This window comes from Pipra filicauda, unplaced genomic scaffold (assembly GCF_003945595.2).
Source record: "Pipra filicauda isolate LSUMZ 115617 unplaced genomic scaffold, ASM394559v2 scaffold66_size7647185_pilon, whole genome shotgun sequence".
NCBI lineage: Eukaryota > Metazoa > Chordata > Aves > Passeriformes > Pipridae > Pipra > Pipra filicauda.
The window spans coordinates 6,744,999-6,755,955 of record NW_024104831.1 but is presented as its reverse complement, the minus strand read 5'-3'; the positions used below and the strand labels follow the sequence as shown (position 1 = coordinate 6,755,955).

The 10,957-nt window shown below is 38.8% G+C and overlaps 1 long non-coding RNA gene across 1 annotated transcript; it reads left to right on the top strand.

Annotated features, from left to right (window-relative positions):
* The first annotated feature begins 1,867 nt into the window (after positions 1–1,867).
* LOC120324725 lies at positions 1,868–10,549 on the top strand. Its single transcript, XR_005566243.1, has 4 exons — positions 1,868–1,974; positions 3,420–3,673; positions 4,584–4,659; positions 10,352–10,549. It is a non-coding gene; the product is annotated as an uncharacterized LOC120324725 (long non-coding RNA).
* Positions 10,550–10,957: the final 408 nt, after the last annotated feature.

Sequence of the window (10,957 nt, the reverse complement as noted above, 5' to 3'; positions counted from 1 at the left end):
AAACTTGAAGGCACTTTTAAAATGTAAGCTAGGTTAGAAAAAGCACTGTTCAGGATGTCACAAGAGTAGTTTAAAAGAAGCTTCTTACTGTGACATTCATGTCTAACATCAATATGCTGGGGCAAGTATAATAGTAACAAGAATAACAGTAGTTGTTAAAAAAGTCTGATTCCCAGGGAAGGGGAGAAGCATGAAAGCAGAGTTATTTTAATGACCCAGCAAGAAAGTTCTGCCACCAAAATCCTTATTACTTGTTTATGTAGTCTTGTGTAAACGCAAAATATTTTGTTTATTTAAAAGATGCAATGTATATTTTATGTTGTTTCTTCCAATTATGCATGCCAAATATATTTTACCTTACAGAAATCTTTGAGGCAATTATTCGAGAATTTGGCAAGAAGTAACTTAATGACCACTAAGTAGTCCTTCAAACAAGAAGTCGCTCTTTCATCTGTGAAAAGTAAACCTAAAACTGTAAGTAAGGTTAGGTAAGAGAGAAAAAGAGTAGGCTAAGCATCAAACTAGTTCAACTTTTACAATAGTGGGAAGCAGCTCAGGAATTACAACCCATTTATCATTATTTCCAGCTACTCTACATTCCTTTTTAGCTTAGGCAGATATTACAATGTGTATGACATATCCTAGGATTATTTTTACAATCATCATACTGTTTATATCTGAAAATATATCAGATCCCCCCTTTACCATACCACTTCTTGAGTTAAACTTACCGAAGTCTCTTTTTTTAAGGAAAGAAAGGACTGCTAGACCAGAATATCCTAAAGCAACTGGCAAGGAATTTGTTCAGGACCAAGCAAAAGCAGTACCCCAAAAATAACTACAATTTGGTATGTTGGAAGCGTAACCTTCCCCAGAGCTGATCTGTTTCTGATTTCACTGAAATTAAAGGCTGTCTTCTGTTCAGTTTTTGTAGCAGAGGATTTAGACTCACAGGAACTCAGCAGATGCCCTGGTGATACGCTAGTTAAGCTTAAGTGACTCAAGCAATGCTGACTTAGACTAAAAGAGGATCTACTCTAATAAGCGGGGTTATGTTTTTGTCCTTGGTAACATGATGGTGGCTTACACTGCAATCTGATAGGGTTTTATACTGTTCTCTTTTCAAGAGGCAAAATGTTCCCACAATGTATTTGGGGTTTTGGCAATTTGGTAGCAGGAGGCTACAGTGGTAGCTTCTGTGTGAAGATAATAGAAGCTGCTCTTGTGTCTGATAGAGCCGATGCCAGCTCCAAGATGGACCCTCCACTGACCAAGGCTGAGCCCATCAGTGGCAGTGGTAGAGCCTTTGGGATAACATAGTTAAGAAGGGGAACAAAGTTATATGTGGAAGCAATTACAGCCAGATAAGACAGGATTGAGAATATGTGAGAGAAACAACTCTGCAGACATCAAAGCCAGAGAATAAGGAGGGGGAGGAGGTGCTGCAGGCGCTGGAGCAGAGATTTCCCTGCAGCCTGTGGTGCAGACCATGGTGAGACAAGCTGTCCACCTGCAGCCCATGAAGGTCCATGGTGGAGCAGAGATCTACCTGCAGCCCATGGAGGTCCACAGTGGAGCAGAGATTCACCTGTAGCCCATGGAGGACACCATTCTGGCACAGTCCTGAAGGAGGCTGTGACCCCGTGGGAAGCCCGTGCTGGAGTAGGCTCCTGGCAGGACCTGTGGCCCTAAGGAGAGAGGAGCCAACACTGGAGCAGGTGTGCTGTCAGGAGGTGTGACCTCACAGGGGGCCTGCCCCAGAGCAGTCTGTTCCTGAGGGACTGCACCCTGTGGAAGGGGCACACATTGGAGCAGGGAAAGAGTGTGAGGAGTCCTCCTCCTGAGGAGGAAGGAGTGAGTGGCAGACACAACGTCTGATGAACTGACTGCAACCTCCACTCCCTGTCCCCCTGAGCTGGAGGGGGAGGAGGTAGAGAATTTGGGAGTAAAGTTGAGCCCAGGAAAAAGGGAGGGGTAGGGAAGATTTGCTTTTTATTTCCTCATTATCCTGATTATTTTGGTAATAAATTAAACTAATTTCCCCAAATTGAGTCTGTTTTACCCATGATGATAACTGCTGAGTGATCTCTCTCTGCCCTTATACCAACCCACGAGCCTTTTGTTATATTTTCTCTGCTCTGTCCAGCTGAGGAGGGGAGTGATAGATCAGCTTTGGTGAGCAGCTGCTGTCCAGCCAGGATCAATCACAAAGCACTCCCACACAAGCTCTAGAAAGACTGAGTTCATGACTGTGTTTTGGGAGACTTGTACCACTATGTGCCAGGCCTTCTTGACCTCTCAAAACAATGGCCCCGGGGAAAAATACTTTGCTTGCTTCCCTCTCCTTGTCTATTTATTCCTCAGTGGTCCTGTGGACTGAACCCTTGCCTATGTATAAGAGAAAAGGGTAAAGAGAAAGGAGCAATACTGGGAGCTCTGCTCCTGCTTGTTTGGGCAAGCAAATCTATAGACTGTGTAGTCAAGGGGCATGGAGATGACCTTCTCCTTGTTTTCTCTATCTAAACGTGGCATCCTAATGTGGGAGGTGCAGAAGCATTTCACATACTGTTCTCTGCTCTGTAACCATATAGAGCAAGACCACAGCATGTGTGGCAGGAAAAGATTATGCCACAGGAGGGGCTTAGTAGTTAGCTTTCCTCTATTATGAACTGTGATTAGCTCAACTAAGAAGAAGCAGGGCAAAAGGAGAGTTTCTGCATCCTACTGTGAAGAAGGTTATGTCTTCTGTTTTGGTATTGATGGCTACTAGACTGTAGCTATCTACATGGCCACAACCCTCCAGCAGAACTCCTTTCGGTCTATATCCTTTTCATTCAGAAAGTTTGAAAAGAGGTAAAAAATTATGTAGGATTCTGATCTGGATTCATTGGTTGAATATACACACTCAGCTTTCAAAGTGTACATACAAATAACTATGACACAGCCAAATATTTAAGACTTCTGCTTTTTTTTTTTTTTAGAAGATATCACCTCCCATTGCCTTGTTTACTTTACATAGTTTTGCACATATTTGAAATAACAGAATCAATTATACCTACCTAAGGTATGTAAAATAGATAAATAAACACAAAATCAATTCCCTTTTCCAAAAGCAACACAGAACAAGTGGTAACTTTCTAATTAACGTGAATCTCTAGTTTTAGAACATTTTAAGGCAGTACAGCCTGCAACAATTACTCTTACTTTAAAAACAGTCTGTTTTGCGATGAGTTATGTTCAGCCCTCAGAAGGGAAAAGTTAAAGAAACATTGTCATAATGATGTCCAAGATTAGCACGCTAATTAAAAAAATATAGTTCTCCTCTGGAGCGTCTATTTTTTTTTTCTCCAATTTTGAGCCTTCCATGAAGAACACAGACTGTTATGTATGTGTCCTCTTTAAAATTTCTTGTGTTACAGATGAATCAGTTAGTGAAGAATTCATGACTCATTCCTACAAAAAAATTTCTTGAACTTCCCCACCTATGTGGCCTGAAGATCATACCCCTACTGACTTATCTTCTAGCAAGCTTTCTCATTTCATCAGCAAGAAGTTCTTAATTTTCTTTTTGATATTGCATCCATGAGGATATGGTTGTTGAGTTATCACTGAAATGGAAGGCATGATCAAACTCAAGATTTCTAGCATTACAATCTGACTACAAGCACAGCTGGTATGTATCATGGGTAATCATATATTCTGTGGGACAAAGTATTACAGGTAGTTTTAGGCTGAAAACTAGTGTGTATCTTAGTAAGGGTATTAATTGCAGATGGTTGGATATTTGATTTCAAGTTTATGCTTTTCAAGCTTACTACAAATGAAATGGAAAAGGCAAAACTTTAAACAAGGCTATATAGTCAGTGATTTCCATTCAATGCTGAATCATATGGTTTACATCTACCAAGATGTAAATTTGGTTTATATCTCTGCTAGAGTGTTATGGCCATGTAGATAGCTACAGCCTAGTGGAAAACCCTCCATCAATACCAAAGGACAAATAATAGAAGTGGGCAGAAGGTTGAGTTTCTCAAAGAGCAGTATAGCAGAAGTCATTCCTTGCAATTAGATGGTTTGACAGAGCAAAGGTTTTAGTGAAAGAAGGCAGAAAAAAATTAAGGCTTGAATTTTGAGATCCTGAATCCCTGAAATTCCTGCTAGCATTTGTTGCCAGACTGAAGACCACAGGGATAGAAAGGGTACCTGCTATGTATAAACAGGGAAAATAGTATATGCAATTTTTCTAAAACTTATCTGTATGAACTGAGCCATAAAAATTAAGGGCAGGCAGGGAGTGGATTACTTGCACTCAGAGATCCTAAAGTGACTTGTCCAGCTTGTTGTTTGGTCATAATAGGTATTTTTCTCATTTCTTTAGTAATATGAGATATACAGTGTCCTTTGAAGGATCCTTTACTTACCCTTTTGTATTACTACTGCATCCCAGTTTTATTCAGCATATTAAAAGAATTGTCCAAGTGGTAACATATACATTTATATTTCCCTAAAATGTCTTCTCCTTCTTCTGCTTTGCCCCCCACTATTTCAACATTCATTCCCAATTTTTGTTCTATCACCAACAGATAGTTCTGCTGACTATTTTGTGAGTTCAGTACTATAGCAGCACTGGATGCAAGCTTCAGCAAATCTATTTAAAAGGTAAATAGGAAGTGTTTGGGGCATTTAAGGTAGTGCTCTGGGCAAAATTCAGAAAGCCTGCCTAAAAATAAGTAGTTTAGCCTTATACATGTATTGTCTTTATTTATACCTTTATAGTACAGGTTCAGAGTCCTAAACTTAACTTTCAAACAATCCAGTGCTTTCTGCCATTTGGGAGGTCTGCAAATATTTCCTTTTCTGGTGATCAGGATGGTTCAATATACTCAGAAAGATATTCCCCATTCTCTTTACTGGTTCACAGTGTTCCTATGTGGCCCATAATTTTTAAGCATAATGAATTCAAGAAAACCGTAGCATAATTTGATGATTTAAGAATCTTTATCCTTATAAAAAACCCCAGGATTTGGTGTCTTGGTACAATGTAAAATAGTTAAAATAGCAGAATTTCATTGAGTGTTTTCTCTTTGCAAAGGAAAAGATTTTTTTCCAACTCATAAGTTGCCTCAGTTGTTTTTCTAAACTTAAAACAGGTAACAAACCAGGTGTATCCTTTGTTATGACACTCCAGTGATTTTTATATTGAGAAGTCATGAGAAGATCTTTGTAAAAAAATGATCCATCCATGATAATGCCACCATCTGCTGTCCAAGAAGAATGGAGAGCAATGAAAACGAGAAATAGCAAAATCTCAAACTCACTTGGTGCAGACTCCCTCCAGCAATCCACAAATCTTATTCAGGCATCTGGCAGGGACTTGGCAGCTTTGCAGTTGTGGGAAGTGAAAAATGATCATAGTTAAACTTATGCCTAGCATTCTCTTATTTTTTACAAAGATGGTAAAATAGTAATGTGGTACCCATTTGCAGGCATGCATCTATGTATAGCTTCAGATGCCCCCCCCCAACAAAGCACTGAACTGCTGAGAACATCACGCATGGGCGAACTGTAGTGGTAGTGAATTTGGGTTTGATTAAACTCCCACTCTCTCAGCTGTTTCTGAAGATTTGGTGCACTGTATTCTTTTTCCTTCTCTGAATGGCACTGAGCATTACCAGTAGTAGCACCATGAGTTACTACTACCTCATACTATATTAAATATCCATTTACTTTTTTTCCTTGCAGTGACATAATAGAAGAATCTTTTTGATGAGATTAGTCTCTTCACTGCCTGTATATGCTCTGTTTACCTACAGCTGGGAATTTTTGGGACTGATTAGATGGTGTCTCTACCATACAACCTACATGAACCAAAGCCAGTGATTTCATGCCTGATAGGCATCATAGACAAGGCATCAGTGGAACTCTCGAAGCTGCCTATATAGAGGCATCGACACATGCAGCCAACTTTTCCTTTGTTTCTGTAATTTTAATCCCTATCTGAAAATTCCACTACATCTAAAATAGATAAGTAACAAGGGTCAAGGTCTTTTGCTCCTCATGCACTCCTTACAACTTCCCTCTCAGATCTGACAGGTTGTTGGCAGTTTTGTACCCATCTGTATTTTTCTTCTGCCTCCACCTCCTCACCATCTCTTCCTAAATGTGTTCTTTCTTTCACACTGCACAGTGTGAAACTAATGCAGACTGCTGGGTGGTAGGTCTAAACTAGCTTAGACATCTGTAATCTCACTTTCCTTCACTCACCCTTCAGTCCAGCCCTCTCTCTCCACCCTTCTTTACACCAGTTTTTCTTAGATGACAGGATAGTCCTTGGAAGAGAGGCTAGGCATTTGTAAGAGGTGTATTACACCAGGCATTGCCACACAATAGAAGGAAAGAATAGTAATATGAGGAAAAACTAGTAATATGACCTCATTATAAAGCATTTTAGCATAACTTGAATTTATGTAAAGCCCTCGGTAAAACAGTTAAAATTCTTCATCCTATTTGTTCTTGGTTCTGCATCCCCTCCTGTTCACTTGTTGTATACTCTGGTATGTTCACTTCTATTGGGCTATCAGGCAGCCTGCTTGCAGTACCTGCTTTTGCTGTCCAGAAACTAGCACATACAAATATTTAGGTCCAAACCCTACTATCAGCTTATTTACTAAGTGCTCTTGTTATTGTGCTAAAGTGTGCATGACTCCATGCCTAAATGAATGAAAGTGGTCGCCTTTAACAGGGGGCACTTGAATAATTTGTGGCCTTCTCAGTTCCGAGTGCCATTCGGCAGATGCATCCTGGAGCCCTTCATTCTCTTCGTCATTTCACAGTAAAGATACAAATGACCAAATCGGACATAACTTGTTTGGTGAAAATGGATGGTTGAGTTGTGTGTAAATATACCTTGCCTTGGTAGCAGGAGTGCTGTTTGCCTCTGGTTCAGATAGAACCATCTCCTCATGGAGAACTAAGGATCCATTACCTAAACCCACTGTGCAGGTCTATTCAAACACTTGCTAATACAAGTTACAGCTTCTCAAGTTCTTCTAGAGATGCGTCTCGTCCCTTCTGAGAGAGCGTGCATCTACTTTGTTCTTATCAGAAATATGTGCTGCATCAGAGTATTCAGAACAGAAAGCAGCTTTTCAGAATGCAACCCTTTTCTCGAAGAACAGGAAATGGAGCTTCCAAATAATGGAAGCTTTAATTTTCTAGCTGTCTTGGGTGGATTTAGCCCCTGACTTAACAGTGAAATGACAAGAGGTTTCCCTTGTATAGCAATGCACGATGTACTTACAGAGCTAACAGAACATAACTCTGCAGACAAATAGAGAAACTCAGTATGTTTTTCCACTTTTTCTCCCACATTTTTTCCACAAGTGGTGTCTCCAGGAGGCTTGGACACACGTGTGAGGAGGGAGGCAGTGCCCCTTTCCCCCGACAGGGTGCGCCAAAGAACTGCTCTTCACCCGCCTCAACGGCCTCACACTTGAACTTGGGCTTTTTATGTTACACACCTGAAAGTTTAGTATTAGACCCGTTACTCAGTGGGTGGGATTGTGATCTTTCTTTTATGTTACCCTGGTGGCTTGATGGTCTTGCCTGTGCAAAGCTGGCTACCTTATAGCAGCTATTGCTGGGTAATTTTGTCTTGGGCAATGGCCCAGACCCTTCAAAAGCTTGTGTCTCCTGCCTCATGCAATTGCTTGTTCTGTTTCATGCAAATATTTATGTAATCCTATTCATCTATAATGTTATACTGATTAATGTGAGTGTCCCTTCCCTTTCCTAAAAATAGCATAGTTAAATCTGTAGACTTTGATTCATTAACTCTTATGTCTGTGTTTCAACATGATGGCAGTGTTCTCATTTTTCTTTTCAATGGTGTGATGAAGTGGTCACCCTTCTTGATTTCACTTTCTCTTTACACAAGTGCTTTATTGTTCACACAGAACTCTTATTTATAGACACCTCTAACTGGTAACCTGTATTTCTACAGTGACTGCAGCACAGTGATATTGTTTCTATGCTTTGGCAAAGGACACAGCTTTTCCAAAATAATAGAATATTTTTAGCTGGCCTACGTTCATGATCTGATGCCACACAGAACACAGTAATTAAGTATTTAATGCTTTTATGCACTAAATTAAACTAACTAGCAAATCTAGCTTTAAGAGAGAATTTTCACTGAGGGTGTGTTACCAAGACAGTACCTGTAAGGTAGGGGAAAATGTAATCAAAGGACACGGCAGGTAACAAAGATATGGCACTATGGAATTATATTTGGTTCTACATTCTATAAGTGACACATTGCTATTTTGAGCTAAACAGCTGTTCTCTCATTTTTATTTATTCAAGTTACTAAATTTTTTTAAAGGAGAAACTAATTCCACTAATGCAACCATAACCAGCCTACATTCATGTTACCAGGAGGGCTTGGTGCACAGACTACTAAGATGTGAGCTCAAATAGAGGCATAAGCATCAGCTTCAGGGTGGAGCAATCCATACAAATTTTTTCCCACTTGCCAAGAGATTGCACACTGCAAGGCAGCAGTGGTGTGCTGTATTTTGTGAACTTCGGCCTCTCTTTCTTTCTTTCTCCAAGAAGTCATCTGTTGCTGTTTCCAGAATGGCAGTATAGGCTCCAAAGTGCCACTAAATTTGAACAGTCAGCTGGAAAAGGTGAAAACTGAACTTCCTGTCTTCTCCTCTTCATGACCCAAAATGTTATCTGATTTACCAAGGCAGAGATTCCTTCAGTAATCAGATTTACTTATGTATTATTTACTGAGAGTGTCATGTACACTCATAAGCTGTGATCATCAAGTATGTTTCTCCTCCTAGCGTACTTCTCCCTCTTCTCCCAGTTTGGCTCACTAAGTGTTTTTTAAGAATAACAATGGATATTTACTGCACAAGAAATACTCTTAGATAATACACAAACTGCCAAACCCCATTATTTTCTGTATTCGAAATTCAAACTGTTAAGAAAAACTTCATTTCAATAGAAAATTAATTTTGTTACAATAAGAAAATATTTACATGAAGAGATAATTATTAAATTATTATAGTGAGGCTCTCAACTATCTCTTATGTCTGCTTTTCTGGTTTGAAATAGTTGAATTAGTAACATTTCCAAGTCTGAATCTTTCTCATTGATGTTGGAGAGTTTCCTATACCGTGTATCTACATATGATACTTATCTGATGAATCAAGGTATGTGACATGTACCATTGACCTTGCAGGATCTTACTCTTTTTGTCAACTAATCTGTTTTGTGGAATGTTTCCTAACAATTTCCCCACCTGAATAGTTTAAGATGAAATATAAGTTTTGCCAGGATGGATTCTTAGCAAACACTAACAGACCGAACATTTAGCCTTTTCCTTTTTTGTAAGATCAAATATTTTCTGCAACTAGCTGCCATCATTCTATCTAGGCTGGTAACTAATAGTTTTATGTGTTGTGCTATAAATACAGAGTTCAATGTTGAGAGTTCATGAGGGAAAGATGGGGGAAATACAGCTCTTTTGAATATTCTTAGGATTTCCAACTTTTAATGCAGGCAGAATCACTATTTCAAAGTAAGTAGTTGTATGCAGTGTATAATTCATGTTTTTCCCCCTTGAAAATTCTATTTTATTCTAGTCATAGCTGTGCATTTTTTGAATAATTTAAAAGCAGAATGTTTAAGAATGAATGTGAGAATCTCCTCACACTAACTGAGAAAAGGCTACTACTAGCCTGAGTTTAGGCCTTCATGTGCTAATATTTGCCTTTCTCATAAACTGCTAGAATACGCAGTTTTGTTATCATTAGCAGAGATTTTCTTCAGATCTTTCAGGACAAAGTTCTTTTTTTGATGTTATTCTCGAGCTTTTAAGTAGTTTGACATGTTCTATGTAAAAACAGCACAATCTTCTGAAGTTGCCAAATTAGTGAGATTAATGAGCTCCCATTTTTAACTATTAATGGCTTCCTATATAAAAGAATTATACTTACTGCCATCACAGATTGTTCATGTTTGAAACTACAGGTTATCAACTTATTATTGTAGCTGTTTCCAGTTTTAGTCTCCTGCTATTCTGATACAGGGCAACTCTCGAACGTTCTTTATCTGCCAAAATGTATGTGTCTTGTTCAGACCAGATCTTTTTATTGAAATTGGATTATGTAATAAGAATTCATGAGTGTTAAGAAATAGAACTCAATTCTGTTTATGTTATGATATGTATAGGGAAGAAAAACCTCCTTCCTGCCAGTGGTTTGGCAGGATAGCAGATACAGGCTTTCTTAGACAAAGATCAAATGAAGTAAATAGTTTCCATTTCTATGTGTACATACAGGTATTATCTTGCAAGATTTGAAAGATACTGACAGAAGACAGATGATGGAATGACTTTCTTCTTTTGCCTGAGCAAAAAAAAATTGCATTGCTGCTCTGCTGTGCAAATAAATCACTATCTCAAGTCCTGAGTGGTGTAAAAGCACAGAAGTGGCTTGAAACAACTCATCAGTGACATCCAAATAGTCCTGTTTGTAAATATAACTCACAAATCTAGAATAAACAGAAAGTCAACTGTTTTCAGTGTTGCAGGACTGCACCAAAACTGGTTTTTAAAGATATCAAGTATGATTTAAAGTGATTCCATAAGGTTAAACAACTTGGATCTCTCCCTGTCATATGTGCAAATTCAGAATCCTTTGAATGGTGTTGCTACTGCAGTGCAAGTAAAATGACAGTCATACTCTATCATATGTAAATATTAAACTGAACAGATTTTAAATTCCCATTGGCTGGGAAATGGAGTAATTCCATAACCTCAGTGAAGTTATTTTGATTTTATAGTAACATAGTATAGCCCTTGGTCTCTTATCTTCTCTAATGTATGTTGTGTGGAATTTTAATGTTGCTCAGGAATTAACAGACGTATCAATCATACTTTAGCAAA